This window comes from Pogoniulus pusillus, chromosome 38 (assembly GCF_015220805.1).
Source record: "Pogoniulus pusillus isolate bPogPus1 chromosome 38, bPogPus1.pri, whole genome shotgun sequence".
Taxonomy (NCBI): Eukaryota; Metazoa; Chordata; class Aves; order Piciformes; family Lybiidae; genus Pogoniulus; species Pogoniulus pusillus.
The window spans coordinates 2997277-3021343 of record NC_087301.1 but is presented as its reverse complement, the minus strand read 5'-3'; the positions used below and the strand labels follow the sequence as shown (position 1 = coordinate 3021343).

Sequence of the window (24067 nt, the reverse complement as noted above, 5' to 3'; positions counted from 1 at the left end):
GAAGCAAAGCCTGGATGAGGCAGTTAGTGCCATGTTCTGGTTCACTGGCTAAGGCTGGGTGCTAGGTTGAACTGGATGAGCTTGGAGGTCTCTTCCAACCTGGTTGATTCTACGATCTCCCTCTCTCATCTGTGCAAGAGGATGATTTATCCCCACTTCCCTCCCCCCCTTGTTTCTCCTAACCCCTAGTTTCTAACCTAGTTTGCAAAGGCCACCCAAATGCTCATCCAACATCCTCACCAACAGACTCCCCTCCCTCCTCCCTCCCTCCCCAGACTCGGTGCAGCAGGAATTAAACAAAGCCAAACAAGGACCCTCCCAACCCTAATCTAAGCCTTGCCAAAGCTGGGTGGAGCAAGCTCTCCAGGAAACCCCCATTCAAAGCCTCTCATTAGTCAAATAGCTGTATAAATAATTATCTTTGCTGCTTGGTTGCCCAGCCCTACAACCTCTGGGTCCAGGTGGGGACGTCAATCCTCAGCATCTACTCATCAAGTCATTTGTTTTTTGCCCCCTCCAACGTGCTAACAATAGCTTTGCGTCAGCTCCTGCTCCTGCTCCTGCTCCTGCTCAGCAGCTTCCAATATTTGTGTGGGGCTTTTTTTTTTCCCTCTTCCTGGAGAATTCCCCCCATGAAATCCCACCTGCAGCTCTGGCTGGGCCTCTCAGATGTGCAGAGCCCACACGGTTGTCACTTCACATTTAGTCTTTATCTGGCTATGACAGGCCAGGCAAATATATTTCCAGATGTTTCCTACCCTGCAGCCCAACCCAAGGTGGGTTTTTTTTTGGGGGGGGTGTTTCAGGGCCAGGCTGCCCATGGATTCATCTGCAGCAGGGACACCTGGAAATGTTATTTTCTTTTTTTTTTTTTTAACCAACAATCAGGGGGAAGCTCCCAAAATTAATTCCATAGAGCTTCTGTTAATCCTTATTTAAAAGCAAAATTAATCTCATGTGCTTCATTATTTGTTAGGTCCCTGATATCCACTGCTTGTGGGGCCTGGGGAGGGGAGGAGGATGGGCAGCAGGAGAAATCCCCTTAAGGAGTCAGTAGGAATGTCTCTGGTGTTCATCATAGACTCACAGAATCAGGCAGGTTGGAAGAGAGCTCCAAGCTCAGCCAGTCCAACCTAGCACCCAGCCCTGGCCAAGCAACCAGACCATAGCACTAAGTGCCCCAGCCAGCCTTGGCTTGACCATCTCCAGGCACAGCCACTCCACCACCTCCCTGGGCAGCCTATTCCAATGCCAATCACTCTCTCTGACAACAACTTCCTCCTAACATCCAGCCTGTACCTGCCCTGGCACAGCGTGAGACTTTATCTCTTGGTCATCTGGATGAGAAGGTGGACAAGCTCTCAGTGAGTTGTTTGCTAAGAGTGGAGCTCATCTCGCTTGGTGCAGGCTGTGCACTGAGGGATCTCTGCAGGACAAAGCATGGAATGCATTGGGTTGGAAGGGACTTTCAGAAGCCATCCAGCTCAGCCTCGATATCCTCCTTCCCCTCTACTCTGCCCTGGTGAGACCTCATCTTGAGTACTGCCTTCAGTTTTGGGCTCCCCAGTTGAAGCAGGACAGGGATATGCTGGAGAGAGTCCAGCAGAGAGCTACGAGGATGAGGAGGGAACTGGAGCAGTGCCTGATGAGGAGAGGCTGAGGGTCAGGAGGGAGGGACAGGCTCTGTTCACTACTCCCTGGGATAGAACAAGGAGCAATGGATGGAAGCTGCAGCACAGGAGGTTCCGGCTCAACACAAGGGGGAACTTCTTGACTGGAAGGGTCCCAGAGCCTTGGCACAGGCTGCCCAGAGAGGTTGTGGAGTCTCCTTCTGTGGAGCCTTTCCAGGCCTGTCTGGATGTGTTCCTGTGTGCCCTGAGCTAGATTGTATGGTGGTGCTCTGGCAGGGGGGATGGACTGGATGATCTTTTTGGGTCCCTTCCAACCCCTGACATCCCGTGAGCCTGTGATCTTTGGATCCAAGGGAATACAGGGATACAGACCCAAAATCAGTGCTCTGAAGCTACTGAAGTCTTGTCAAAGTACTTTGCAAGCATCAGGGTTATTGGGTGGAGGAGGCCACATGTGCCACGTCCTCACCACACTGAGCAAGCAAGGCTTGGGCTGCCTACGGAGGGAACTGAGGCATGCAGGCTTCATCTTCTCTCAGCCTTTCTGAGATGAAGAAGAAATAAACCTCAACTCTGCTGCCAGAACACCTGTGGGGTTCAATTCCTCTTTGATGACCCAAAAGCCCGTGGAGCTGCCACGGCTCGCAGGTCCATCTCACTGCACATCCCAAGCCGTAGGCTGCACACAGCCACGTCGCAGCCTCCCACGCGCTGCCCTCGCCTCGCTGCTGTGACTCAGGAAACCAAAGCCTCCCTGTTTGTAAACTCAGCAGCTTTTATCAGAGCCCAGGCCCCAGCGTGGGGTGGAGGGGGAGAGGACACAGCCTGCCTGTTGTTGTGCAGACAATGTGGAAGGAAGGAGATGGCAGGAGACCTCCAAAATGTCCCTCAGTCACAACTGGACTCATGGAGTCTGAACTCAGTGACACTGCTCCTGCTGCCCAGGGAGGTGGAGGAGTCCCCATCCCTGGAGGCACTTAAGAGGAGGCTGGATGAGGCACTTAGTGCCAGGGGTTAGTTCACTGGAAGGGTTAGGTGACAAGTTGGACTCGATGACCTTAGTGGTCTCTTCCAACCTGCTTGATTCTGTGATTTTACAACTGGGGGAACTGAGGCACAGTGTGACAAGGGTGAAAAACAAGACTCCATGGCCTGAAGCCCTGCTTAGCCTTCAAAATGGAGCTGAGAAAGCCACCTTAATTCTGCCTGCGTGGTCTAGGCTGGTGGCTCTCACCATAAACAGCCTGCTTGGTTGTCCTCTTTCTCCTGAATTCAGGTAGATCTCTAAAGCTCTTTGGCTCATGCCTGACCACACTGTGCTCTCATCCACGCTGCTGAGAAGCTGCTGACTCTGTGGTCTTCACCACTGTGGAGCCCAAAGCAAAGACTTTATGAGACCTGCCTGCTCCTCCTCCAGGGTTGGCTCTGCAATTTCTGCTGTGTCAGAACAAATGATTTGTTCTGAAATTCAATATTATTGGATATTAGGGAAAACTAATGTCTGTAACTGACAGCTGGGGGTCAGGAGAGGGGGGCAGGCTCTGCTCACTGCTCCCTGGGATAGGACAAGGAGCAATGGATGGGAGCTGCAACACAGCAGATTCCAGCTCAACACAAGGGGGAACTTCTTGACTGGAAGGGTCCCAGAGCCCTGGCACAAGCTGCCCAGAGAGGTTGCGGAGCCTCCTTCTGTGGAGCCTATCAAGGCCTGTCTGGATGTGTTCCTCTGTGATCTGTGCTGGATTGTATGGTCCTGCTGTGGCAAGGGGGTTGGACTGGATGATCTTTTTGGGTCCTCTCCAAGCCCTGACATCCTGTGAACTGGAGAACCTGCTTGGTTTATTTCCTTCCCATCCATGTGTTAAGCAGAAAAAAAGGTGTAGAAGATTCACATACCTGCCCAAGCCTCCTCTGCAGCTGGCAGATATGACCAGCTAAGATCAATACATTAATAACACCAAAATCAAGATATTCCCCTGAAATTCAGGAGTAAAGCAGGACAATGCAATGCCCTGAATTGTCCTGTGGCTTACACAGAGCTGAGATAAAACCTTGGTGGGTTCTCCATCCTTATGAAGCTCTCAGGGCAGGCCCAGGAGATGGATTTGTAACAACCTGGATGTAAAGAACAGGTTGAGTTGGGATGTTTCCTCCACAGGTCGATGCAGATTGTCTCACCACTGCACTGTTAGCTTCCAAAGCTTCCAAATCTCCTCACTCAGGGCTGCTAAGCTAATTCCAGCTGCTTACACTTCCAGCTAATCAAATAGCTGTCGTTTTTAAAGCACGTGGGAGTTTTTCTTCAGCTTAACCAAATCACCCCTGACAATCCCTGCAGCTAAAGAGATTCCCAGCAGCGTTTTTTTGCCAGAGGGAGGACAAATGTGATTAGGCAAGATGATAAAAAGGCACATTCCTCCACTTTTCCTGGCCGGCTTGGGAGCACTGCCTGGGCTGCATCACTCCAGCATCTCTCCCATCAATAATCCAGCAGCAGCAGGAAAGGAGATGGGAGGAAATCTTGGATTTGAGGGTTAGATAGTGAGGTTTGAGAGGATTGTTTTGGTTTCATTCTTAAGCCAAATCTTGTGGAGCATGGAAGGATTTGAGCTCACCTGGATGGTTTTTTGAGATTTGGTCACTTCCCAGTGTGCTTGGATTGCTGGGATTTGGTCACTTCCCAGTGTGCTGTTTGCTGGGATTTGTTCACTTCCCAGTGTGTTGTTTGCTGGGGTTTGCTTACTTCCCAGTGTGTTGTTTGCTGGGATTTGTCTTCTCTTCCCAGTGTGCTTAGGTTGCTGGGATTTGCTCACTTCCCAGTGTGTTGTTTGCTGGGATTTGCTCTCTTCCCAGTGTGCTGTTTTGCTGGGATTTGTTCACTTCCCAGTGTGTTGTTTTGCTGGGATTTGTTCTCTTCCCCGTGTGATTGGATTGCTGGGATTTGCTCTCTTCCCAGTGTGCTTGGGTTGCTGGGATTTGTTCTCTTCCCAGTGTGTTGGTTTGCTGGAGTTTGCTCTCTTCCCATTGTGTTGTTTGCTGGGATTTGCTCTTTTCCCAGTGTGTTGGTTTGCTGGGACTTGTTCTCTTCCCAGTGTGCTTGAGTTCCATCTCATTCAGCAAAGGAAAAAGAAGACCTTTGGATGAATTTCTGCATCTGAAGGCTGCTTCCCACTCTCTCTCCCCTTCCATCTTCCTTTATTTTTTAATGGACTTAATAAAAGAAGAAAATGAATTAGCCAAGCCCAGTCCAGGTGGTTTTAATAACTCAATTTCATTAGCATTTCCCAAACTGCCTTATTAAAACCCAATTAAATCCTTATTTGAGGTGCTTAATAGATCACACAGAGCCTTCTGCAGAGACAACAGCAGCTGTGGGAGCACCAGGCTAAAGGAGCTGAGCTCTTCCTTGCCCACCTTTTCAGAGGCTGGATCTGCTCTTTTCCTCTCTTTCCAGCCCACAATCTGGGGCTCCTGGTGGGATAAATCAGGGATAATTCACTGGGGATGGAGAAAGATTGGAGGCATAAATGTGTAAGTAGCTCCATGGTCCTATCCTGAAAGGAGCAAACCCAGGAAATTTTGGAGACTGAACAACTTCTTCTCCATGGAGTTCTCCATTTCTCTTTGCCAGGTACATGTAAGGTCATTTTATTGACCTAAACCCCTGACAAAGTTCACCTTGCAGAAAAACCATCCTAAAAATGTCACTGCTGCAAAGGGGCCTGGCTTTGGGAAAGGGATCCCAAGTGAAGGCCATAGGCTTAAGTATCTTCCGCGGACTCTGGAACATTGTTATGCAATCTCCTAATCCTGCTACCTTGTTACAAACTCACAACAAGGTCACTTCGCTCTCCTTTCTCCTCCTCCTGCCCTGTGTGTGTGGCGGGAGACAGTTGGAAGGCTTGGAGGTGTGAGCCGCTCCCTTCTCGCGTTGTGGAGGGGGCAGAAGGAAGCGGCAAGAAGCGAGTTGCGCGATCCGAGGCGGCTGAAGCCGATACGGGACCCCCGGCCCTGAGGCGGCCACGGCTCACGCTAGCCCACAGCACAGCGCCCGGCGGCACTGCCCGCGGCGAGCTGGAGGGGTGCGGTAGAGCGGAGCAGGAAAACTCGTGTTTTCCCCTCCAGATGGGAATCCGCGGGCGGAGGAAACGCGGCGGCGAAACGCGGGCGGAGGAAACGCGGCGGCGAAACGCGGCCGACCCCGGCCACGCCGGGAGCTGCCTCTGCTCCCACAGCCGGGACTGCGCAGGGCGCCGCTAAGATGGCGCCGGGCGGAAGCGGCGCTGCGCTTTTGGCGGGCTCGGTGCCGCGAGGCCACGCCCCCCGGCAGGGGTGGCTCCGGCGCGGCCGGCGCGGGCGGCGTGTGCGGGCAGGCTGCGGCTGTCAGCGGCGAGCCTGCGTTGGGAGGGTGTCCTGCTGGGGAAGATGTCCTTACCCCGCTGTGGCGGACGCGGCGGGGACGCAGCTCCGCGCAGGGCAGCCAGCGAGGGCTGGGCCGAAGCGCGGTGTGCCCGCGGAGCTCCCTGCGGAGGCGCCAGCGGCAGCCGCAGCCCTCAGCCCTGGTGTCCAGGGCGAGCCGCGGGGGTGCCCTGACGGTATCGCCTCCCCGGGCCCGTGAGGCAGCGATGAGCATGGGCGCTCCCGGTCAGGCAGTGGCTCCTGTGAAGGGCTCTGGTCCCGTTGTCTTCCCTGTTCTGCCACCTTCTCGTCCACCTCAGTTCTCTGTGGGGAAGGTGGAGAGAGAGATGCTGGGAAAGGTTAAATAAAATTCGGCAGGATTTGGTTCAGCGTGGGGGAGGAAGGTGAGGGCACGCTGCTGCGGCTGTCTCTGTTTGTACAAATACAGTTCTGAGTTTCCTCTCGAGTTTGACTGGAGAGTCCAATGTCTGTCAGCTATCTTTAAAACCACCACAGGAGAACAGCACAAAGCCACCAGTTTCTCTTGCAGGGGTTTGCTCTCAACAAGAAATCAGCCCAGAGAGTTCCAGTTCCACAGCTCTGATCTTACAATCACGGAATCAGTCAGGGTTGGAAGGGAGGACAAGGAGCAGCCAGTTCCAAACCCCTGCCACCGGCAGGGACACCTCAGACTAGAGCAGGCTGCCCACAGCCTCCACCAGCCTGGCCTGAAACACCTCCATGGAGGAGGCTTCCACGACCTCCCTGGGCAGCCCCTGCCAGGCTCTCACCACCCTCATGCTGAACAACTTCTTTCTAACATCCAGTCTGGATCTCCCCATTTCCAGCTTTGTTCATTCCCCCCAGTCCTATCACTGCCTGACAGCCTACAAAGTTCCTCCTCGGCTTTCTTGTAGCCCCCTTCAGATGCTGGAAGGCCACAAGAAGGTCACCTGGGAGCCTTCTCCTCTCCAGACTGCACAGCCCCAGCTCCCTCAGTCTCTCCTCACAGCAGAGCTGCTTCAGCCTCTGAGCATCCTCATGGCCCTGCTCTGGACACCTTCCAGCACCTCCATGTCCCTCTTGTCCCAGGGGCTCCAGAACTGGACGCAGTACTCCTGCTGGGGTCTCATCTCTCTTGATGAGAGCCCAGAGCCATCTCCTGATGCCTCATTGCCACCCTCTCCTCTTTCCCTTTTTTTGCTTCTTTCCTGCTTTCTGTGTTTTCTCACCCTCCCTCCCACCCCCCCAGCTTTGGTGGGTGCTCATACACCACAAAACATCCGGGCAAGTGCTTCTGATCCTGCATTTCCCAGCACAGCCTCCCAAGCCAGAGAGCCAAGGAGGACAGCATCTGCTTTCCATCACACCTGCCAGGCAGAGCTTAGATCTCCTCTGCTTTAAGTCACATCAGTGCATTAAATATACCCCAGCAGATTAAAACCACGTTCAGACAACCCTCGCTCGTGGCTGCTCATGGCCCAAGGGTTTGGAGTTCAAAGGAGCTTGTTGGGGGCGATGGCCTGAGATTGCACAGCCCCAGAGCTGTGGCTGAGGATGCTTTATTCAGCCTGGAGAAGAGGAGGCTCAGGGCAGAGCTCATTGCTGTCTGCAGCTGCCTGCAGGGAGGCTGTAGCCAGGTGGGGTTGGGCTCTGCTGCCAGGCAGCCAGCAACAGAACAAGGGGACACAGTCTCAAGCTGTGCCAGGGCAGGTTGAGGCTGGATGTTGTTAGGAAGTTGCTGTCAGAGAGAGTGATTGGCATTGGAATGGGCTGCCCAGGGAGGTGGTGGAGTGGCTGTGGCTGGAGGTGTTGAAGCCAAGCCTGGCTGGGGCACTTAGTGCCATGGTCTGGTTGATTGGGCAGGGCTGGGTGCTAGGCTGGGCTGGCTGAGCTTGGAGCTCTCTTCCAACCTACTTGATTCTGTGATTCTAAGCTGTGCCAGGGCAGATTCAGGGTGGATGTTAGGAAGAAGTTCTTCACAGCAAGAGTGATTGGCATTGGAATTGGCTGTCTGGGGAGCTGGTGAAGTCCACATCCTAGGAGGTGTTTAAAAGGAGGCTGGATGAGGCACTTAGTGCCATGGGTTAGTTCATTGGAAGGGTCAGGTTGGACTCAGTGATCCTGGAGGGCTTTTCCAACCTGGTTAATTCTGTGATTCTTGGGTGGGTGGACAGGGCTGAAGCTGCTCGCTGGAGTTTTTATTCAGCATCTGCTGGCTCCTGTCAAACCTCTGGGGTGATGTCAAACACATGGCTGAGCTCCTCTCTGCCCCTGGGGATGGATGGGGTTTGGTAGCAGGGTTCAGCTACTGCTTTCCCTGCAGGAGCAGCTGGCTGGGGCACCCGGAGTGGTGGGAATGGCCAGCCCCAGGAGATAGTGTCAGTCTGGACAACATCTCAGCTGACTCTGGAAGCCACTGCACAAAGCAGCAGCTGCAAAGGCCATGGGACTTGGGGAGAGTCCTGCAAGTGGGCTCAAATCCCTTAATCCCAGTTGGCCAGAAGGTCATCTCCCAGAGTGTTAGCCAGGGTGGGGCTTGGGGTAGATGATCTCCAGAGCTCCCTTCCAGCCACCACCATGCCGGGATTCTGTGAGAGGGGCTGCAGAGTCCCACTCCATGCTGTGTGTTGGAAACCTCTTTTCCCTGGGTAGGAGTTGAAAGGCTGAGATTCATTGTCTGGGCCTAGGAGGTGCCCTCTGCCCATCAATATCAACTTGAGGTGTCAGCCTAGATCAGGGGGCATGCAAGGGAGGGCTGCCAAGACACAGGACACCAGCTCCTGGGCCAGAAAAAAACCCAACCCTATATAAACACCCCCTTTGAAGCAGAGCAGCCAGTTAAAAAGCTGTTGCTTCATCCTTTTGCTTCAAGAGAGCAACTGGAAGCCAGCAGCTGGTTGTTTTGCAACTCCTCTTGACACTGATTTTCCAACCTCATGTCCACTCCTACTGACGTTCATGGAGTTATATCACCTGGAAATGGGCTCCAAATGTGTGTCCAGCAGCATTGTTTACTGAGGGTTTTTAGTCCTGAAATCACTAAAAGCATCTGCAGGGGCAAAGAAAAAAAAACAAAAGCAAAAAACCCAAACAACCAAACATCAAACAAACCAACCCAAACCCTTTGGAAGTGGAAGGAATTTTGAATCATCAAGTGCTGGAAAACTTCTCTGTCTGTTTGTTCCCAGACCTGACATCTCCAACAAGAGGGGCAAGATAAACCCAACCACTTTCCCTGCTCTGAGAGTGGTCTGAAAAGGTTAATCCTGACACAGCTTCACCACCAACCCTTCTGGAAGCTGCATCCTGAATGGAAAATCTTACCTAGAGAGCAGGGCCAGGAGGATGCTCAGAGGCTGCAGCAGCTCTGCTGTGAGCACAGACTGAAAGACTTGGGGCTGTGCAGGCTGCAGCAGAGGAGGCTCCCAGGGGACCTTCTTGTGGCCTTCCAAGATCTGAAGGGGGCTACAAGAAAGCTGGGGAGGGACATTTTAGGGAGTGGCAGGAGTGGGGGGAATGGAGCAAAGCTGGAGGTGGGGAGATTCAGCCTGGAGGTGAGGAGGAAGTTGTTGAGCAGGAGAGTGGTGAGAGGCTGGAATGGGTTGCCCAGGGAGGTGGTTGAGGCCCCATGGCTGGAGGTGTTTAAGGCCAGGCTGGCTGAGGCTGTGTGCAGCCTGCTCTAGGGTAGGGTGTCCCTGGGCATGGCAGGGGGTTGGAACTGTCTGCTCCTTGTGCTCCCTTCTGTGGGAGCAGAGATCTGACATTGGAATGGGTGAGGAGGAATAACTCAATGTTGCTTTTGATCCCTCTCTGCCATTCCTCCCCAAAAGCCACCATGTGCCCAGCACCTGATAAATGCTATTTATAACCCTGGAGGAGGGAGGTCATAAATCTGTTCTCTGCAGATCCAGGGGGAAATGAGAACCACGTGCTTCATTTCCCAGGGATGTCCCAGCCTCCTGCCAAAGCACAGAGGTGGCCATGGGGACCTGTTTGTCCTGACTTGGTGACATCTAAATAAGTCAGGAGTTGAAGGCCACAGGCTGTGAAGGTGATGATCTGTGAGGTCTCTTCCAACCTTGGTGATACTGTGATATTTCACCCAGGTGAAACCCTGCCCTATAAAAACCAGTAGGGAGCAATTCTTTTACTGGTGTTTTGGTGAGGTTTGACGGCAAAAAATAAGGCTCCAGGGACCTAAATTTTGCACTGGAGCTTCCTCTCCAGGACTTGAGTAGATGTTCTCTATGTTCCCTTCCAAGCCAAGCTGTTCTATGACTCCTCTGAGGACCATGTTCCTTCTAGCCACTACCAAAACCACTTTATTGGGAAGCAGAATGTTAGTAACTTCTGGGAGGGAGCCAAAGCCTTCATTTTACCAAGTGGGAGCCACAGAGTTTGTAGCAGGCCCTTGGGAGCCTCAGTGGAGCTGCTCTGATGTCTGAGAGGTTGAGCTACTCTATGCTCTGTGATTAAACTGGTTATTGAAGCCAAAATTCTGGGTGGGAAGGTGGATGCCATCAGGCAGCACGCTCAGGGCAGCATTGACTCTGTGCTGGAGTGAGGGTGCCCTACTGGAGCAGAGCAGAGCAGGCTGCTCAGGACCTTTAGTGCCTCCATCACCTCCCTGGGCAGCCTGTCCCAGTGCCTCACCACCCTCACTGTAAGCAATTTCTTCCTGCTCTCCAGTCTAAAGCAAAAAGAAGAGCAATCTGGACACCAGAGAGGAGCACTGATATCATTAAGGGATGATCCTCCAGAGAGGATTTGCTTTTTTATGAGGTTGAAAAGCTTCCTGTCTTCACTTAAGCTCTGTGGGTAGTACTCAGAACAGCCCTGGGGAGTTCCCCAGTTGAAGAGGGACAGGGATCTGTTCCTCAGCTGATGAGGGGACTGCAGCACTGCCTGGTGAGGAGAGGCTGAGGGACCTGGGGCTGCTCAGTCTGGAGAGGAGAAGACTGAGAGGGGATTTCATCAATGTCTATAACGATCTGAGGGTTGGGGGTCAGGAGGGGGGGACCAACCCTGACTGGTTCTATGATTCAATGGGCATGGTGGAGTTGGGCTTGATGATCTTGGAGGGCTTTTTTATCCTTAACAAGTCTATGCCAACACAGCACTACCCCCCCACAAGCTTCCAGTTCAGCCAAGTTCTTAAGCTCATCCTAAGCGAGCAGAAAGAAGCAGATAAACATAGAGGAGCTCAGCCTAAGTAATGAGGCCCAGCCAGCACCTGTGGGGGATGTCAGACTGATCATCAAGTCTCTATCCTGCCTAACCAGGGGGCCAACAGGCCCCCTGGCCTTTAGATTCCCCTCCACCATTCACCCAGTGTGCACCATGGGCACTCACCAGTGACGAGAGGAGGAGGATCCCTCTGCCCAGTTGGGCACAGCTTGGGGCTGCTGCCTGTCCTGGGAGGGATTAAAAAGGGGAGTGGGCAGGGAGGGCAAAGTGGTAACACCTGGGGTGGGAGGGGGACTCTGACAGAGCCCAGGTGCTGTGGGTTTGGTGGGGGGAAAGGGGGAAATGCTGTGTGGGATGGGAAAGGGACAGGCATGGTGGGAAAGGGGAGGTGGTGCTGAAAGGAGTGAGATGGAGAGGAAAGGAGGAAGATGGGGAAAAGAGGAAGGCGGAAAGATGGAGAAGAAGGGAAGGAGAGGGAAAGAAAAGGAGGAAGATTGGAAATAAGAGATGAAGAGAAAAGGTGGAAAATGTGGGAAGTAGGAGATGGAGAAGAAAGGAGGGAGATGAGGGGCAAGTGGGATAAAAAAGATAACAAAACTGAAAACTGGGTTGTATAAAAGAAATCTCTCCAGGTGGTCCTGCTCTGGCAGGGGGGTGGATGAGCTCTGGAGGAGTGGATGAGCTTTGGAGGTCCCTTCCAGCCCCTGGCATTCTGAGAGCCTGTGGTTGGAAGGGGAGAGCTGCTTGCTTTGAGAGCAGCAGGTCAAAGGCCAGAGCCACCAAATGTGACCCTCACAGATGACCTCACACAGGGGTGAGGAGGAGCTCATCCACGCGCGAAAACTCATCATGGGAGTGTTGGAGGCAGTGACAGGGAGAAGTGGGGAGGGAATGATGCTCCCTCTCCTTGCCCCCACCAGGGTGAAAGGGGAGGTGAGCTGGGCAGAGCCTGTGACCCAAAAGGCCACGGGTGGCAGTAGGACCAGATGTGAAACAGAAGCTCACAGTGTTGCTGTGGCCAGCAGGAGCCTGCCCCAGAGGAAATGACCCCTCACAAGATGCTCTGTCACCAACATTTCTGACCAGGGTGAGCTGCCCAGGGGTAGGAGCTGCTGAAAATACCAGGGGGGCACATAAAAACTGGATCCTCCTGTCCTGGCAAAAAGTGATCCCATGGGGAATTCACTCTGCTGTTGGAAATAGGACAGAGGGGAGGTCTTTCAACCCATTCCACCATCCTTTCCATTGGTGCTGTTCAACTTCATACCCTGGACCTAAAATGGCAAGCCTGGAAGTTCCTTCTGCCAAATCTTGTCTAGAGGGTGGGATGGGATGGTCAGGGAGGAAGAGGAGAGAAGTTGAAGAAGACTAAAGAGGAGGGAAGTTCAGGAGGGAGGTGGAAGAAGAATAAAGATGTGAGGAGGAAGTTGTTGAGCAGGAGAGTGGTGAGAGGCTGGAATGGGCTGCCCAGGGAGGTGGTTGAGGCCCCATGGCTGGAGGTGTTTAAGGCCAGGCTGGCTGAGGCTGTGTGCAGCCTGCTCTAGGGTAGGGTGTCCCTGGGCACAGCAGGGGGGTTGGAACTGGCTGCTCCTTGTGGTCCCTCAGGGCCAGCAGATCACTGAGGCTGTTGCTGCTGCTGTTGTTTCTGTTTCTACTTCTTTTAAAGTTTTCCAGTTCTGAAATTCCAATTCACTGTGGGACTCGTGGTGCTCTTGTAGGATGGGGCAGCTCTGAAACCATCTCCACACCCCCTGCTGCTGCAAGTTGCCATGAAATCGTAGAATCACAGAATCAACCAGGTTGTAAGAGAGCTCCAAGCTCAGCCAGTCCAACCTAGCACCCAGCCCTGCCCAACCATCCAGACCATGGCACTAAGTGCCCCAGCCAGGCTTGGCTTCAACACCTCCAGCCACAGTCACTCCACCACCTCCCTGGGCAGCCCATTCCAATGCCAATCACTCTCTCCGCCAACAATTTCCTCCTAACATCCAGCCTGAACCTGCCCTGGCACAGCTTGAGACTGTGTCCCCTTGTTCTGTTGCTGGCTGCCTGGCAGCAGAGCCCAACCCCACCTGGCTACAGCCTCCCTTCAGGTAGTTGTAGACAGCAAATCACTCAACAGCTGGATCATGGGAGGCTTGTCCCTGCTCCAAGGCTCTACCTGCTCCTCCCAGACAAACCTTGTGGAGAGAGTGGGATGGGATGGGATGGGATGGGATGGGATGGGATGGGATGGGATGGGATAGCCAGGGGGAGAAAAGGAGGGAGGTAGATGAGGGAGGCAGAAGAGAGGAGGCTCAGAGCAGCAGATCGTTGAGCTTTCTGCCGGTTGTCGTTTCTATTTTTCACTCCCTTCATGTTGTTCCAACTTCAAAAATTCCACTTAAAGCAAAAAAAATTAAAAAAAAAAAAGAAAAAAGAAAATAATAAAAAAACAAAACAAAGGGAAAAAATAAAAGCAAAGGGAAGCAAGAAGAAGCCTTGCCTGGAATTTCTTTCATGCCCTGTTCTCAGCCTGCGTGCGTATTTCCCAACGCGTTGTCAAGGGTTGCGTTGACTCAGCGGGGCCAAGAGCCAGCTCTGGTTTCTATTAGCCATGATTAATGCCAGGGAACATGTTTAGACTCCCAGGGCTTACATGCTGCTCAGGGACCTGGGGGATTTTGGGTACCAGCTCTGGTCAGCCCCTTCATTCCTGGCGGGTTCACGTTACCAGCTGGCGTTTTGAAGTCTTCTCCCTGGGAGGGTGGGAGAAGGGCAGTGGGGCAGGGCATCCAGAGACCTGGGGGCTGCTGGGGTACCTCCCACTCTCTTGCCTCTCTGCAGAGGGTTTCTTGCTGCTCAAGTCCATGGAAATCCCAGTAGTGAAATGTGGGGAGGAATGGGAGTGAGTGGTGGTCAGAAGTTTGCAGTGACAAACATGAAATCCAGGGAGACCTCAGAGCTGCCTCCCAGTACCCGAAGGTGGCTACAAGAAAGCTGGGGATGGACTTTTGGCAAGGGTTTGTAGTGCTGGCATGAGAGGGAGTGGATTGAGGCTTGAGCAGGGCAGATTTAGACTGGAGATTAGGCAAAAATTCTCTCCAGTGAGGGTGGTGAGACACTGGCACAGGTTGCCCAGGGAGGCTGTGAACGTCCCCTCCCTGGAGGTGTTCAAGGCCAGGCTGGATGAGGCTTTGAGCAACCTGGGCTGGTGGGAGGTGTCCCTGCCCATGGCAGGGGGGTTGGAACTGGCTGAGCTTTAAGGATCCTTCCAACCCAAACCATTCTGTGACTCTATGACCGTTCATAGAATCATAGAATCAAGCAGGCTGGAAGAGTTCCTCCTTTCTTCTCTGCCAGCAAAGTCCTAGAGACATCCAGAAAACCACCTCCAGGACCAGCATCTTCTCACCCCCAGCACTCTCCAGCTGACTCCAATCCCCAGGATCATTACAGTGGAATCTGCTTTATTCCTTAGAATGTTCTTTGCTTCACTTTGATCAAATTTCAAAGCCAGAAGCTGACCACTCCCAAATCCTAGATGACAGGGGGGACTTTAGGAGAAACCAGGAAAGCTGGGAAGATCTTCAGGGCCATGGGATGAAAACAGCCTCATCCAATCTCTGTGCACCAAGCTCAGAGTTGGGATTCCCTATGCTCCTCTGCTTGGGCTTCAGAGTGAAGCCATATCTTGGCCAAAGGGCCCATGGCAATCCCAGGCACACTTGGAGAGCTTTCCCCAGGCTGGAATTGATTGGATTAGCCCTGGGAGGAAATGTCCAAGCTCCTCAAACTCCTTCTCCAACAGATGTTCAAATAATAAAGCATTAAAAGATGAAGTTTCCTCTTCCAGGTAGCTTTAGCTGTCAGTGATACAGGTGAAGCTTATCCATCTGCTCTTGATGGTATAAATCCTTTCCTGGGCTTCAGGCCAAGGCAGCTGCTGTTGAGGGACCGAGAGATGCTTGCAGAGTGAATTGCTGCTGCCCTCACAGCAGCCACCTGGACCTCCAAGGGGAAAAACTCCCAAGTGCCTTGAAACCTCATGGGTTTGCCTCACTTCCAGCTGCTGGAAAGAAGACTTCTTCCTTCCAGTAAAACAGCAAGGCTTTGGAAGTGCAGGAGTTTGGTGGTATAGGAGAGCTGGGGAGGGACATTTTCGGATGTCAGGTCACTGCCTGGCGAGGGGGAATGGAGGCAAATGGAAGTGGGTAGATTCAGATTGGATGTTAGGAAGAAGCTCATCCAACCTAGGCTGTGTGATCAGCTTATCTCAGAAGATGTACCTCTTTGTACCTACCTATGGCCAGCTTCTGAGGGTGGCAGCTCTCAAAGCAACACCAGGGCTTGCTTTGGAAGGCAGAAAGGGCTACAGGACGGGGAAAGAATGGAAGAAAGACCCTCCTGTGCCTCCTTGGGTTGCAGACTCCAGCACCTCTGGCAGAGAAGGCTGGTGGGATATTTAGGACAGCTGAGTGGATTTCATTTGCTTCCTTTCCACCCCCAGAAAGTTGTTAGTTTTCAGCTAAGCCCCAGACTCTGCCCACTTCCCACCCACACAGAGAGGCTTTCGGGGGGAGGCTCTGTGGATTCCTCCCTCTCCTGCAACGTCCATCCCAGAACTTCTTTGGAAAGCAGGAAACCTCCCAGCTCATCCCAGATCCCATTCTTTGCCCAGAAAATTGCCTTGAGGGATTACTGCCTTTTCCAGGAAGGCAAGTGATGCCCTCTCCAGGCATTCACCACGGAGCTGGCAGAGGCCTGGAGCTGCAGGGCAGACATCTGCTGCTCCTCTGCGCATCCGGCGTGGAGGAGGAGAACGAGCTGGGGCTGCACTGGCTCCTTCCACCCTATTTGAGGTCGTGGTCCCTTGTGTTCCTCCTCCATTCCTGGAAAGCAAATGGATATTGTCTTCTCCATCCTGACTTTTCAAACCAGCCTTCTGGCTTTCCAGCCCAGCCCCAGCTCTGCTACGCAGAGCCTGAGCAACCAGCCCAGCCCCAGCTTTGCCCCTCTGATGCTGGGGTTGAGGAGCCAATGTTGCCTCCTCCCAGCTGTCCTCCTCAGCAATAACACAACACACAACTGCCTGCTCCCTGCTGGCTTGGGCGAGACCTCTTGTCTGCTTCTCCCTCCCCCCCATGTCCTTGTGAGGAGAGGGAAAGTGGTGGGAAAGTTATTTCCCAGGGCACCCAGCTGGCTGCGGCAGCGTCTTCAGGCTTGGAACAATGCTTGGAAGGGAAAGATGGGCAAAAAATAGCCTGGGATGACGGTGAAAGGACTCATCCAAGCAGCAGCAGTGCATAGTTTGTGGTGGAAATGTCCTCAAGTTATTTCCTACAGCAATCTGGTTTAGGTTAGGCAGCCCTGCTAGCAGGCTGAGATCTGCACAGCTCCAAGCTCCTTTGCTGCACTTTCATTCATTTGCCACCAGCTTTTCTGCTACAGGCTTGGCTTTTCCCAAAGGAGACCTCCTGGCTTCCTCCCTGGCTGGTTTCCCAAGGGTTGTTCACAAAAAGACATCTACTGGAGATGGATCCCTCCATGGGAGGACACTGTGGGGCTCAGCAGAACGTGCAGGGCTGGTGTCCTACCATGCTTCACATCCCTGTGTTGAGGCTTCAAGGAGTCATAGAATCATAGAATCAGTCAGGGTTGGAAGGGAGCACAAGGAGCAGCCAGTTCCAACCCCCCTGCCATGCCCAGGGACACCCTACCCTAGAGCAGGCTGCACACAGCCTCAGCCAGCCTGGCCTCAAACACCTCCAGCCATGGGGCCTCAACCACCTCCCTGGGCAACCCATTCCAGCCTCTCACCACTCTCCTGCTCAACAACTTCCTCCTCACCTCCAGCCTCACTCTCCCCACCTCCAGCTTTGCTCCATAAGTCAGGGACTGTGCCAGCAATTTTGGTGGCTGCAGTTTGGTGAGGTGAAGCACACAGAGAGGCCTTGCCCAGCAGAAAAGGGGCCATGCATGGCTTGGACCTCCCCATGCCTCTAGGACATGACAAGGAAAGCAAGTGGGCAGCTGAGTCTGGGTAATTCTCTGCTGCCTCTCAGTATTTAGTGGGGGAAAACAGGGAAAGTAAGAACTGAGTTTCCCTTTGTCAGCACTTCTAACATCTGCTAGGACATGAACTGTGTCTACTCAGTGCTTTAGAACATGCCAACCCTTGCAGACTGCCTCAGCATGCATAAGAAGTACTCATGGGAAGGCAACCACCATTCCTTCTTCTTACACCTTGCTAAGCTTAGACCATAGCTCTCCCAGCTCCTACCCAGAACATAACTCAGAACTCATGCTCTGTATTTGGGGGACCTCTGAGTGGCTTTTAGCAGCCCTGCTTTTCCCAGCTGATGTCATCAGCACTCTCCAAAGAGCCTCCTCCTCCTCAAAGCATCTGGAAGCTGAATGCACAGAAGGCAGTCGGTCAAAAACCACAAACCTTTTTTACCCACCACCAGCAACTTCTGTTTGTTTCTGTAGCTACAGCAACCCAGCATGAAGATCTGCATGGGCCTGAGAAAACCCATCAGTGGGTCACTGGGTCAACTGTCCCTCTGAAGATCATCTAAATACAGGAGAGAGCTGCTCACAAAGCATTCAGGTCCTTGTGTGACACAGGGATGGAAGAACTGTGTCCAGTTCTGGGCTCCTCCATTCAAGAGAGATGTTGAGGTGCTGGAAGGTGTCCAGAGAAGAGCAACAAGGCTGGGGAGGGGCCTGGAGCACAGCCCTGTGAGGAGAGGCTGAGGGAGCTGGGGGGGTGCAGCCTGCAGCAGAGGAGGCTCAGGGCAGAGCTCATTGCTGTCTACAGCTCCCTGCAGGGAGGCTGTAGCCAGGTGGGGTTGGGCTCTGCTGCCAGGCAGCCAGCAACAGAAGAAGGGGACACAGCCTCAAGCTGTGCCAGGGCAGGTTCAGGCTGGATGTTAAGAGGAAGCTGTTGGCAGAGAGAGTGATTGGCATTGGAATGGGCTGCCCAGGGAGGTGGTGGAGTTGCCATTCCTGGAGGTGTTGCAGCCAAGCCTGGCTGGGGCACTTAGTGCCATGGTCTGGTTGGTTGGGCAGGGCTGGGTGCTAGGTTGGGCTGCCTGTGCTTGGAGCTCTCTTCCAACCTGGCTGATTCTATGAGTCAATGATTCTAAGACCATCACAAACTCCATGCTGGTCCTTTGGTGATGGTCAGGGTAAAATGAGCTCACTTCAATCATGGATTATTTTGGAGGTCTCTTCTAACCTGTGATTCTATGATTCTATGGTCAAGACAAGATTTGAGGTGAAATTGACTCAATCCTTCTTCTATCTCCTCTCTTGGATGACTCCAGCCCTGGGTCATCTCCACACGAGCACGCTGGGCGTGAGGAGCAGCCTGCAGCTGCGTGCAAAGCCGAGCAGCCAGCGCGTGCTGATTTCTATCAGCTCTGCTTGTGTGGTTAAGAGAGTTTGAATCATCAACCAGAATGTTTATTAGACTAATTGAGCTAAAATGTGCAACTTCTGGAAGCAGCCTGCCCTCTATTTTCTTTCCCCCTCCTCTCCCACAGGCCTGATCCTCACGGTGGGAGAAGCAAACTCTCTGGCTGCCAGGAGGTTCTTAAATCCACAGATGAACCTTTGTTGGCTGTTTCTGTTCAGAGTCACAGAATCAGTTTGTCAGAAGAGATCTTGGAGATAGAACAGATTTGTAGGTTCATAGAACTGCTTTGCTTGGAACAGACCTCTAAGATCATCAAGTCCAATCACCAGAGCGACACCAGTGTGGCCATTAAATCGTGCCCCTCTGCACCACGTATCTGCTGCTTTCCAGCTCCTCCAGGGGAGGGGTAGGTTGGGCCTTAGGAGAAAGTTCTGCACTGCAAAGGGTCTCAAACACTGGAACAGGCTGCCTGGGGAGGTGGCTGAATCTTTCAAAGCTGCAGAGATGTGGTGCTGAGGGATGTGGCTCAGCACCAGCCTGGGGAGAGTTAGAGAATGGTTGGACTCGGTGATCCTAAAGGTCTTTTCCACCTCAGATGATTCTGTGATTCCATGATTGGAATATCCACAGCAGCCAGCAGTTCCTTGGATCCCTCCAGCAGCCCAGACAGTGCCTTTCACTGGCCTTTATTTATTTATTGAGCATCTCACCCCCTCTTTCTCCTCTTTCTCCTCCTTCCCTTGCTGGCATGAGGCCCTCAGCACTATTTTTATCACCAGGGATTGACTCTGGCATGAAAACTGCTGCGTGGGACCTCACAGGAGCAACAGGACCTCAAAAAAGGAGGGGGGAAAGAAAAGGGAAAACTAAATATCTACATTCCCCTGTGCCAGGCTGAGGGTTGGTTCTCACGGGGGAGGGAAAAGCCAAACCTGGGCTGTGCCAGTTCTGTGCTGAGAGTGACACTTCCCCCACTTGCTGTGGTGGGGTTTTTTGGTGGCTTCAAGATGAAAAATGAGCCCCCAGTGATGCAGAGCCTGGTGATTTATGGGGAACTCTGCTCCTAGGAGAACTTTCTGCTTGCTCAGACTTGGAGGGGGTGTGGAGGAGAAGGGATTTTTAGGAGGGGGGAGTCAGTGGAAGAGGAGCAGGAGCTGACAGGAGAATTGGAAGCAGATGTCGATGGTGCTCATGCTGAGGGCTGCAAAACGCCTCTAGGACAAGCCAGAAAGGATCACCTTTGCTCCAGGTTTGGGATGTGATGCCTCCATCTGCCTTCACCATCACCATAGTGCAGCCATTGGCTTCATTTTGAGTGTCCTGGAGCCCGGCAGACTCTGTAATAACAGGATGGGTTCAAACTGGATGAAGTGATGCTGTGCAGAGCAGAGTTTGGCTTTTGCACATCATCAAGGTCCCAGATCCCAACAGCTCCACAAGCTGCAGCTTCTACCTCATAAACCTCCATAGTGGGACACCTGCCAGCCCCTCCTACCCTGCCTGATGAGCAGCAAATCCCTTCCCTGCCACCAGATCCTTCTGCCTGATTGCTTGAGCCTATCTAGCAAAGGATTTGCCCCACTCAAGCAAAGCTCACAGTGTGAGGACAGCCATGCCATCGCCAGCTGGGAATTCTGCCCCTCTGAGAGGATGATTATTCCCCTCTCCAAAAGGCTCCTCTGCCAGGTTTCAGCTCCACAGCACTTTGCTCTCCCTTCCATCGCTCCCAGCCCACGCAGCCGCTCGCTCCCAGCTCCTTGTGAGCCCCAGAGCTGTTGGGATTGGGCTCTGGGCCCTGGGCTCACTGGTGGTCTGTGGTGGGCATGCTGGTGGTCTGCACTGAGCCAAGGGGTTGCATGGCTCTGGCTTCCCCTCCTCATTTCCAGCTGGCAAATGTCATCAATGGAAGCTGAGAATCCATGGCAGTGTTCCTGCCATGCCTCTTCCAGGAGCTGGAGTGGGAGGAAATGAGAGGGAGGAGGCCAGGGGTGACCCTGAGCAGAAGGAGGAGGAGATGGTGGGTTTGGGGTGCTGGGAAGGATGAACAGTGAAGGAGAAGAAGGTGAGAGGGAGAGGGGGGTGTGAGAAGGCAGTTGAGAAGCAGCACAGAGATGAGCTGTGCTGTGGAGTGGGAAGCAGCAAGTCTCACCACCCTGGTTCCATCAAGGAGAGGGAATTAGCACCATCTTTCCATGGGATAACACTGGGATGTCCTTTTTGCAGGAAGGGATAAGCTCAGGTCAGCATGGCAAGGGCTGAGTGTCCTGCTTGCACCCCAAAGAGATGCTGCAGTAAAGAAGAGATGCAGCATTGTGAGGAGGATCCTTTCCCAGGGATACAACATTGTGGGGAGGATCCTTTCCCAGGATTACAACATTGTGGGGATGATCCTTTCCCAGGGATACAGCATTGTGGGGAGCATCCTTGTCCCAGGGATACAGCATTGTGAGGAGGATCCTTTCCCAGGGATACAGCATTGTGAGGAGGATCCTTTCCCAGGGATACAACATTGTGGGGATGATCCTTTCCCAGGGATACAGCATTGTGGGGAACATCCTTATCCCAGGGATACAGCATTGTGAGGAGGATCCTTTCCCAGGGATACAGCATTGTGGGGAACATCCTTGTCCCAGGGATACAGCATTGTGAGGAAGATCCTTTCCCAGGGATACAACATTGTGGGGAGGATCCTTGTGCGAGGGATACAGCATTGTGGGGAGGATGCAGCATTTTGTGGCTCATCCTAATTCAAGTGATACAGGATTTTAGGGAGCATCCCTTCCTCAGGTATCAGCATTTTGGGGAGCATCCTTACCCCAGGGATGCAGCATTCCAGGGAACATCACTTCCCCCAGGATACAGGGGGAGCATCCCTGGCCCTGGGCTCCCCAGGAGGCAGCTGGGTGCTGGCAGGCACATGGATATCCCCCCCACACCACCACCCTCCTTTCCCAGCAGCTGGATTTTGGCCTCCCCCCCAGAGCAGCCTGGCACAATGGCTCATTGTGGGACCAGCTTTTAAGCGAGGCCAGGGAGCGGCAGCGCTGGGCCGGGTGGGGGGAAAGGCCACTGGAGGAGCCGGAAAGTTGCTGTTGGAAGCTGTTCAGAGGCCTGGGCGCAGCGGGAGGGAAGCGGCGGCGGAAAGCAAACAGCTCACGGAACGGAAAATGCTGACTCCAGAAGGCAGCCCTGGCACCCCCCACGGCAGCATCACCCCAGGCATGAGGGAGGGCGAAAAGGGTCCAAGGGGCTAAGCACCTCTCAGCAGCCCTAAGCCTCCAGTTGTGCTGCTGGAAAGCTCTTGGTGGCCCTGGGACATGAAGAAAAATGTGGCCAGCAGGACAAGAGAGGTTCTGCTCCTCCTCTGCCCTGCCCTAGGCAGGCCACAGCTGGAGGACTGGGTCCAAGTCTGAACTCCCCAGCTCAAGAGAGAGGCTCTGAAGATGCTGAGGGGCCTGGAGTGTGGCTGTGAGGAGCAACGGCTGAGAGCTGTGAGGCTGCTGAGCCTGGAGGAGAGCAGCCCCGGAGGGGATCTGAGCAATGCTCAGCAAGAGCTAAAGGGAAGGGCAGGAGGATGGGGCCAGACTCTTCTCTGTGGTGCACAAAGGCCAATGGGCACAAGCTGGAACCCAGGAGGTTCCATTGGACCTGAAGAAGAAGCTCTTTGCTGTGGGAGTGCTGGGACCCTGGGGCAGTGCTGGGACCCTGGAGCTGGGACACCCTACCCTAGAGCAGGCTGACCACAGCCTCAGCCAGCCTGGCCTGAAACACCTCTAGCCATGGGGCCTCAACCACCTCTGGGCAGCCCATTCCAGCCTCTCACCACTCTCCTGCTCATCAACTTCCTCCTCACCTCCAGCCTCACTCTCCCCACCTGCAGCTTTGCTCCATTCCCTAAAAAGTCCCTCCCCAGCTTTTTTTGTAGTCCACTTCAGATAGTGGAAGGCCACAATAAGGTCACCTCAGAGCCTCCTCTTCTGCAGCCTGCACAGCCCCAGCACTTTCAGTCTGTCCTCGCAGCCCTCTCATCATCCTCATGGTTTCAGTTTTTCATTCCTCTCCGTCCCTCTCTCTTGGAAGGACCATCAGCATCCTCCTCTTCTGCAGAGTCCTCTTTGCAAGGGGGGAAGCAAAACCTCCTTGAAGAGCTGGGGCATGGTCACCCTTTTGGATTTTAGCTGCTCCACACTCAAAGGCTACCAGCTCGGAGCAGGCAGGCAGAGAGTTGAAAGCAGCGGATGGGGAAGGAGCTGCACTCGCTGCTTGTTTACCCAGGGAGGCCAGGACCTGCCGAGCACGAGGCCACATTGCCTGGCCCAGCAGCTCCTGCTGGGATGAAAAGAGTTTCAGTCAGATCAAGGTCCCACAGCAGCTTGGCAAATCCCAGCTCCACTCCAGCTTGGAGCTCTGTGTGTCTCAGCCAAGGATGGAGCAGGTTGAGTGAGATGAGCAGGCTGGGTGTTGTCCCCAGAGCTGTCCCTATTTTAGGGTCTCACTCAACCTCTCTGACAGACCCTAGTGGCCCACGGGGACATGGCTGTGGTGAGCACTGTCATAGTTGGCCACAAACACAGAAGGTTTGACTTAAAAAGGGAAAACTTCAGTTTGAGGGGATTTGAGCCCTGGAGCAGGCTGCCCAGAGAGGTTGTGGAGTCTCCTTCTCTGGAGATTCCAAATCCACCTGGACATTGTGATCCAGGCTGCTCTGTGTGACCCTGCTTTAGCAGGGAGGTTGGACTGGATGACCTTCAGAGGTCCCAACCCCAACCATGCAGGGATTCTGTGATTCTTTGATTCTCCACTCACAAGCCCTGTGAGGAGAGGCTGAGGGAGCTGGGGGTGTGCAGCCTGCAGCAGAGGAGGCTCAGGGCAGAGCTCATTGCTGCCTACAACTACCTGAAGGGAGGCTGTAGCCAGGTGGGGTTGGGCTCTGCTGCCAAGCAACCAGCAACAGAACAAGAGGAAACAGCCTCAAGCTGTGCCAGGGCAGATTTGGGCTGGATGTTAGGAGGAAGTTGTTGTCAGAGAGAGTGATTGGCATTGGAATGGGCTGCCCAGGGAGGTGGTGGAGTGGCTGTGCCTGGAGGTGTTGGCAGCCAAGCCTGGCTGGGGCACTTAGTGCCATGGTCTGGTTGGTTGGGCAGGGCTGGGTGCTAGGTTGGGCTGGCTGAGCTTGGAGCTCTCTTCCAACCTGCTTGATTGTATGATTCCATCCTATGGCTCTGTGATTCCATGGTTCCGTGGCTCCATGATTCTGTGGCTCCATGGCTCTATGGTTCTGTGGCTCCATGGCTCTATGATTCCATGGCTCCATGGCTCCATGCCTATATGCCTCTACGACTCTGCATCAGTGCCATGAAGCAGAGGAGCTGGCTGAGGTGGGGAAGCCTTCCGCAGCCTTCTCTCCTCGCCCGCCCGCGAGGAAAGGCAACAAACCCCAGGGAGG

General features: G+C 53.7%; 1 long non-coding RNA gene across 1 annotated transcript; it reads right to left on the bottom strand.

Annotated features, from left to right (window-relative positions):
* Window positions 1–5984: 5984 nt before the first annotated feature.
* On the bottom strand, window positions 5985–11421 carry LOC135191073 (uncharacterized). Its single transcript, XR_010308721.1, has 3 exons — window positions 11385–11421; window positions 9006–9081; window positions 5985–6353 (listed from the first exon to the last, which is right to left on the bottom strand). It is a non-coding gene; the product is annotated as an uncharacterized LOC135191073 (long non-coding RNA).
* Between the last annotated feature and the right edge of the window lie 12646 nt (window positions 11422–24067).